Genomic DNA, 8469 nt, shown 5'->3' with positions numbered 1-8469 from the left:
CTGTTTCCACGGGCCCCATGGTGGAAGAGCTCACCTAATGCAGCCAGGACTTCATCCCTTCCAGGTGATTCCAGGGTCCTCATTCTCCCCAGACCCCCACCCACATGGCTGCTGTCTATGCCAGTCTATACGGGACCTTGGTAATCTCCTAAAATGAGGGTTATTTTATACACAGGTAATGGGTTGAATGCTGGCCCCAAAAGATGTGTCCCCCGAGAACACGTGAACAGGACCATATCTGGGAAAAGGGTCTTTGTATATGTAGTTAAGGATCTCAAGGTGAGGTCATCTTGGGTTAGGGTGGCCCTCAATCCAACTGAGAGAGTCCTTATGAGAGACAAAAGAGGAGAGGCACAGACACAGAGGAGAAGCCACGTGAAGACAGAGGCAGAGACGGGAGGGATGCAGCCACGAGCCTGGGGACGCCTGGAGCCCCCAGAAGCTGGAAAAGGCAGGAAGAACCCTATCCTGGAGCACTTGGAGAGACTTCCGTCCTGCAACACCCTGATCTCAGATGTCTGGTCTCCAGGACTGGGGGAGGATGAATTCCTGTTGTTTTAAACCACCCAGCTTGTGGTCATTTGTTACAGAAGCCACAGAACAGTCACACAGACCCTGCTCTGTAGGATCCTGGAAGTGCGGGTCTCATTAAAGGCCAACAAAGGCTGGATCGCAGAGCCCTGAGAGTCAGCATTGGGCCCCAGAAATCCTAAAGCAGTGGCTGGACACCAGAACGTTGAGGGGTCAGTTGGAAGCCCATCCCTAAGGGTGCTGGCTGCACATGGCCTCCCCAGGTTTTTACGCCTGTACATGCGTAAAAGAAGTATTTCCATCCTGATTCAGGACCTCTGATATCACAGTTCACATTGCTAATTAAGAACCCACTAGTTACACCGATGAAAACCCTATCAGGACACTTGCTCCAGTGGTAAACAATTCTGAAGTTGGTCACAGCTGGGGAATCGTCTCCCATGCAGCCAGCAGCCCCCACAAAAGGAGCGTCCTCATTGCAAAGCTGGGAGACCATGAAGAGGCGTTTCTGAGTAAATGTGAGCTGAGCCCCAGGCCAGCTGCTGCTGAACTTTTCCCACCCTTCCCAGGTAAAACACCTGAATGTGTGCAAGGACTTGAAAGCCTAGATGAAGGGGCTTGGAATCACACCAGTGACAGCACGCAGGCCGACTTGGTGCCTGCAGGCCAGCCAGGATGGTCCTGGCCCCGGGCACTCTTCTGGAAGCGTTCCATTTCCCTGCCTGAGGTACCCCTTCTGTCCCGGCCCCCACCGCTTTTTTCCTTCCTCACCTCTGCCAGGGGAGAAATTCCAGCAGCAGGTATGGGTGACACATCCTCTTCTTTAGCAGGTGGCAGCCTGGCAACTCCTGCAGAAAGTCCAGCAGAGCCCCCACTCACACTGGGCCACACATAGAGGCGTGGGTCCTACTCCCTCCCACCAGCCCAGCCCCGAGACTGCTGACGGGACAGAGAATATGGCGTCAGGCACAGCTGCAGGGGCTTTTGCTGCCTGGAGGGGTGGTTATATTGACCTCAACCCAGGCACACCTGGGAAGGGCTGGCCGGCCGGGTCAGGCTGCCCAGGTCAGCCAATCCTCGCCCCTCAGGGGCTCAGAGTTGCAGAAAATGGGCCTTGCTGCACCGGCCAGATCCAAGGAACAGGTGTAGGGTCCCGAGAGTCAGGATAGACAAGGGGCGGCAGCCCTGGCTTGTTTTCTAATCATTTTATCTGGTCCATGAGTGGGAGACAACTTCAAGAAGACCCTCTCCTAATGAGAGGAACCCAGGAGTCAGGGAGAGGAGGGGTGGTGGGTGGAGAGAGAGGCCTGGTGCCCCGGCTGCAGTGGAAACCCCCGGAAGACCAGGTGGAGGGAGACCACGCAGAGTGAAGCCTAGGGTCACAGACCTGTCGGAGCTGCTGTTTGTTAGTTCAAGCCCTGCTCTGAGGTTCTCTGTGTCAGCTCTGAGCGACAGTTGTGCTGGGGGTGCTCTGCAATGAGGGCTATGTGCACGGTTCCCGTGTGCCCAGCCCTGCCGGGGTACCTGTCCAGGGGAGCTCCATATCCAGGGAGGGGCCTGACCACGAGAGCCCCGTGGGCTGCTGGGTACCTGCCCAGGTGAGCTCCATATCCTGGGAGGGGCCTGACCACGAGAGCCCCGTGGGCTGCTGGGTACCTGCTCAGGTGAGCTCCATATCCTGGGAGGGGCCTGACCATGAGAGCCCCGGGTGCTGGGAGGGGGGCGTGTGTATGAGCGTCCTCTCTGTGCAGCCGGCACAGAGTTGCTTAGCAACTTCCCTGTGGGTGGTGCTGGGATGAAATGAGAACCAGGAGATGCTGCAGGCCCCATGAACCCCTGTCCATCCAGAGTGATGAGGTCAGTAGGTGGGTGCTGACCACCGTGCTGCATGAGGGAGGCCCCACGGGTACCTCTTGTGTCTTCCACCTGACACCATGGAGGTCTCCCCAGGACAGAGCAGACAGCCTGCCTGGGGCAGGTGGGAGCTCCTGGTGATGCTGCAGGGGACATGAGAGGGACGGACCAGGCAGGAGGGGGTGGGAGCCCAGGCAGAGCCATGGGGCTCGGGGCCGAGAGGGCTTTTCTGGGTCTGAGCTGGGGGGACGTGCAGGTGGTGAGTGTGGTCCAGGAAAGCTGCCGTGGTGACGTGAGGCTGAACCTGCTTCAGAGTGACAAGCTTTCCGGGTGATCCCAGAACAGGATAGTGAGACAGATCCTGTTAGAAGAAGGTAAGTGAATCTCCCCAAGAGGAGGCTCTGTGAGCTGGTCCTGGGAGGGAGGCGAAGGGAACAGGTGTGGAAGCTGTGGGGAGTGGGCAGTCCCCCTGGGCAGGCGGCGGGTGCAGACCCCACTCCGTGGTCCCACAGCTTGCTTCCGGCTGGATTACTTGGCCTCTCGGAGCCTCAGCTTCCTGGTCTGCTCGTGGAGTGATGGTAGTGTGGACTGACTAGTAATTTGCTCAGAACAGGGTAGAAAGGGGTCTAGTGGAAATTCTACGGAACATCATCAGTATGGGAATCGCAGGTCCTGTTTCCCGCAGGTCTGTTTTCAGGATCAGGAGAGCAAATCCGAACAGACTTGCAGCAGAGCCTGGGGATGGGCTCCGTTCGGTGGGTCCCCCGGTTTCCTGAATCTCGGAAGGAGCAGCTCCAGTGGGCAGTGGCAGTTTCATCCCACACCTGGAAACATCCAAACCTCAAGGACCAGCAGCCCCTGAGCCCTGTGTCTGGGCCCCCAGGAGGCAGACGGGATATGCCGGCCTCCTCCTCGGCCCTCTTCCTGCCCAGAACATTCGAGGTCCAGGCCGTCATGAGGAAGAAGCAGGGATGGGGGTGTCCCATGTGGGAAGAGAACACGGAGCAGCTTGTGTACATGGACGTCCACACCAGGAATGTGGGTCGGTGTGACGTGGGCACCGGGAGGGGCAGACGGTGGGCTGAAGAAGCAGGGCGGGGCCGGGGGTCCCGAGGAGGGGGTGTGCGAGCTTTGCCTGTGCCGGGCCTCAGACTCCACGGGGCTTCCCTCCCCTGGTCACTGGGGAGGAGGAGCCAAGCAGCGTTGGTGGGGTGACCACTCGCGTCCCCAGGCCCTGCCAGCATCAGACCTTCAGGCTCGGGGTCGGGGAGCCTGAGGAGCGCAGGTCCAGCCGTGCCCGCCAGGGAGGCCTGGAGGGGTCGGGCGGGAAGCACTGGTGTGGTCTTCCCCTGTGGGGAAGCTTCCGAGCCAGTGTCCAGTGGGAGCTCTCACCTCGCACGTGGGTTTCACGCCCACAGCTCAGATCACCTTCTAGCCGACTGGTTTGTTTTCTACACACAAAGTCCTAATATCTCCTATGTCCCCTGCCCGTGAAAAGGCACGTCTGATCTGGCCCCAGGTGCTGCCTCTGGTCCCTCCTGACTGGAGGCCCAGCAGCCAGTGTCACCGCGTCATGACTGTCAGGGGGTGTCAGGCTTGGGGGGACGAGAGCACACGGTCCAGGCCCACGAGGGGCCGTGCCGTCCACGGAGCCGGTGCTGTGGCTGTACATGTGCCATGCCCCCACCCCTGGGCAGAGACCACCGTCCCGTTACAGACTGTTACCAAGTGAAGTCACATGGACCCTGCTCGGGCCCAAGCCTGGCGAGGCGCTCTGCCTCAGCGGGGAAGGTCTCCTTTTTCCATGTGGGTTCAAGTAGGCAAATAACAAAACCAAAGCTGAGACCACCACAGCACAGGCTCTGTTCAGTGGCCAAAGAATGGAGAAATGGGAACGAAGTTCACAGACCAACTTCTCGCCCTCCTGGAGAGAGTGGTTTAATTTTAAAGAGTAAAGACAAAGGGAGGAGGAGTGAGGCTAATGATGGGGATGAAGAGGCCTTCCGGGGAAGGGGCAGGGCTTTTCCCAAGGGAGTAGGGTACCACCTCCTTTCACCCGTCTTTGGTCCTTCATGTCCAGTCATGGCCACAGGTAAATGTGTCACTTAATATGCTGATATAGTAAATTCCACATGTGATGAGACTCAGGGTCTGTTGGAGGTCACATTCGTTGCCATCTTGGTCCCAGCTGGTTTCATCTGTTTGTTTGTTTGTAGCTTCCTTTCTTATCTCTGGACCCCTTAACTTAAATACTTAGGTGAACTCCTGCTGAAGTTGGGGGTGGAGAACAGCCCTGTGAAAGGTGGGTCCACGGGTTCTGAGCAGGGCCTGGAGCAGCTCTGACAACAAGAGGAGGAGGCTGAGACGGGCGGTCAGTCTGACGCCTGCACTGGGGCCTGTGGTCGGCATGCGGAGGTGGTCAGCTGGGGCACGTGTCAGGGAATGTTCTCGGTGTTTACACAGAAGATGTGAACGTGGGCCCAGATGCAGAGCTGCCTGCAGACGCTGCTACAGAACCCCCTGATTCTTTCCTGAGAAAACTGGTGGGCGGTCATTCAGGCAACAGGGCAAACTGCTTGCTCTGGACGTTCTTGTGGGGAAGTGGGGACTTAGCAACAGGGACTCAGCCTGCATAACCCCAGAAGCCCTCCCAGGACAGCCCCAGAACTGCTTCTGGAATGGCAAGGAGAAGTGGGTCTTCCACCTACTAGACGTGGAGGAAAGGGCTGGGGTCTGCAGGGCCGCCCTCACCTTCAGGGACTGGCTGGGAGGCTCACAGGACCCAGCACATTCTTGTGGCTTGTGTGCTCACAGCTGAGATGGGTCACAGCACGCAGTAGGGATGCACGGGAGGGAGGGTCCCTGCTCCGGTCACCTCATGACCCTTCATGCCCACTCCTTCCCTCGAGGGTCTCTAGGGTGTCTCTTCCCCCAGCGACGAAGGCCAGAACCATGACAGTTACCCGCACCCCCATCCCCCCAGGGAAGCTCACTAGAGGCTTGGAACCCGGCTCGGGGCTGGTCACGTGGTGTTGTCTGCCCTCACCCTCCAAAATGCCAGTGCCCAGAAGGGGAGCCAGGGCTCAGCATGAACCAAATGGTTTGTGCAAACAGCACAGGCGCAGGGGGCTGCCCCTAAAGGGAGGCGGGAGGGTTTAGATCAGGGCAGGGAGCTGCTCACCAGCTGCATTAGCTTCCCAGGGCAGTTGTGACAAATGACCACAAACGGAGGCTCAGAGCAACAGAAACCTGTCCTCTCTCAGTCCTGGAGGCCAGACGTCTGAGGTCAAGGTGTCCCAGGGCCGTGCTCCCTCCGGAGGCTCCAGGGGAGGGTCCTGCCTGCCTCTTCCAGCTTCTGGGGGCTCCAGACATCCCTGGGCTTGTGGCCGCATCCATCCCATCTCTACCTCCGTCTTCACACGGTGTCTCCTGTGTGTCTGTGTCTCTCCGCTTGTCCCTTAGAAGGACACTGTCCCTGATTTAGGGCCACCCTGATCCAGGATGACCTCATCTTCAGATCCGTAACTAATTATACCTGAAAAGACCTTACTTCCAAATGAGGTTCCATTCTCAGATTCTGGGGCGCATGACGTGGACATAAGTTCTGGGGGACCCCCATTCAACCCACTATAGCACCCAGGTCCCAGATGCCAGCCGTCCTTCCTCAGGACAGCATCAGGCTGGTGATGTTCAGTCTTTCTGCACGGAGTTTCCTCTTGTTTCTGGTGGTAACAGTGAGGTTGGGTGGGGAGCGCTTCCGGCTGACCTCCCGGTCATTCCAGGGACCACGCTGACGTGTCCTTCCCGGGAGACTGCGAGCACGGCCAGGGCTCCCTGTGAACACTCCACACTGACTGCTCAGTGGTCAGACACCTGCATGGGCTGGACCAGTCCCCGGCACATTCTACCACATCCACAGCCTGGTGGACTCTGTGCGGGCCTATGACCAGGAGGTGGGGACCGGCAGGATGGGTGGGAGCCCTCCTGCCTGCCCCGTGGCCTCCAGCCCACCACAGACCCTCCAGTCCTGCCATGGACACCCCCATCGCATTAACCCCCAAGAGGGATTCTGGGAGGGGTGAGAATTCAACCATGAAGAAGGCAGGGCAGACCCTAACTGCAGCAGGTGAAGGCAAGGACTGGGGGTGCTTGGCTATTTGTCCCCCAAAGACCCAGGATGTGGGCTCTGACTTGAGGGGTCCACCTCCACCTGGGCTCACCTGGGGGGTCGCTGCAGGGAGAGCATGTCCTTGGGTGATTTTCCAACTCTCCCCACATCAGCCTCACCCCCTGGGCCCCCCTGACCCCATTAATAGTCTTTAAATAGTGTCTCTCACCCAACAGGCCTGCGTGGGAGATTTTAATATTGTGTGGGAGTCCAGCGACCAGCGCCCATGTGTCCTGTGTGTCTCGGGAGGGGAAGGAGCCTCACTCTCACATTCCTGCCCCAGTGCACCTGGGGTCGGGGGCAGCAGACCCAGGCTTTGTTCCGGCAGAAGCTCCCTTTCTGTGAACAAGTCTTCCCCCACTCCCGTTATCCTCCCTGGAGGCTCAGGAGGCCACAGCATCGGGGCACCTCCAGCACCAGGACTCCACCCTAGGGAATTTCTCAAGAGCAGGGACCAGGCCTGGAGGCGGAGGGGAAGAGGGAGCCGGCCTCTTCAGGATCCCCAGGGCTAGGATGCCTCCTACCCAGGAGGGCCTTGGACTCAGTTTAACTTCCATCCGGGGTCTCCTACCCTCCCTTGGTAGGGGGGGTCCTTCAGATTCCAGGGCCCCAAGATCCTCCCCACAGACTTCTGACCCCACCTGCAGAGTCGGGGACCCAGAGACCCCCTCCCTGGCTTCTTTTTTCTTGGAGGCTCCCAGAATTCCCTGAAGATGTTATACTCAGGGTTTATTATGCTGAAGGATGCAAGTTAAAATCAGCAAGGATGGGGGGATAAGCAGGGTCCAGCTTCCTCGGCTGTGGCAGCCCAGGGAAGCCCACCTGAGTCCTGAAGTGCAGGGTTTATTGGGGTCTGTCACATCAATGTGGGGACCACTATGTGCCTGACCTTGGCCTCCAGCCCCCGGGCGCAACTCAGGAAGCCCCACCGTGTATCACGCCGTCAGCACAGACCAGCCTGGAGCGAGGCCCATGGAGCATGGACACTCCCAAAAGACTCAAGGTGACCTCCTAGAGCCAGGAGCAGAGGCCCGGCCTCTTTGTGGGCAGGTGAACCCACACCACACAGGCCCTGGTACAGTGCCCGTTCCATGTGTTCAGCATGGGTGCATGTGGGTCAGCAAGTGTCTGTGTGTCTCAGCCTGTAACCACAGACCACACTGTCCTGCTCTGCTCCCAAGAGCGAGGCCAATGGAGGGACAACGTGGGTGGGAACAAAGCCGGGTCATGGTCAGGCTGGGTGAGAAAGGGTCCGAAGAGCGAGAACCTGGCTGCCCTTGCCTGGTGAGCCGAGAGATGACGTCCGCCCTGTGGTCAGTCCATCTCCCCACATCCCGAGGTAGAGCTGCCTTTCCTGCATCCTGGGGCAGGGTCATGCCAGTGTATACAGCAGGACGTACAGCAGTGCACGCAGCAGGCCTGATGCCTGCCCTTGCCGTGTACTTGGGGGCTTGGTGAGGGTGGAACATCCCGACAGGATGTGGGCCGACCCTGGGGAGGATGTAGGGGTGAAGTGTTTGGGAGCCTCTGGAGGGAACCCTCACCTGTCTGCACAGGTGGATTGAGGACACAGACCAAGGATGGGCAGGCAGGGAGCCCAGGAAGGGTTCTGGGTCATCCCTGAGGCTGAAGGAGGGGTGTAGAGCGGGGGGTGATGGCGGTGGGGAGGAGGGGTTGATCACAGGACAGTGAGGAGACAGATCATTCGAGGCAGTGGGGAAGGTGGAAGACTGTGCCTGATGGGAGGACGAAGAGACCAGCAGGCGGCGCTGTAGGCGCGGGTAACAGGGCTGCTCCCTGCAGGGTGGCGCCAGAGCCCCGCACCGCTGGAAACCACGGGATGTCCAGACAGAACCCCAGAGGATGGGGGGCCATATGGGCAGGAAGAGTTTGGAAAAGTCACCTTATCTCCACAT

Source organism: Balaenoptera acutorostrata, chromosome 11 (genome assembly GCF_949987535.1).
Source record: "Balaenoptera acutorostrata chromosome 11, mBalAcu1.1, whole genome shotgun sequence".
In the NCBI taxonomy this organism is placed as follows: Eukaryota; Metazoa; Chordata; class Mammalia; order Artiodactyla; family Balaenopteridae; genus Balaenoptera; species Balaenoptera acutorostrata.
Note: the sequence above shows the minus strand (reverse complement) of the source record.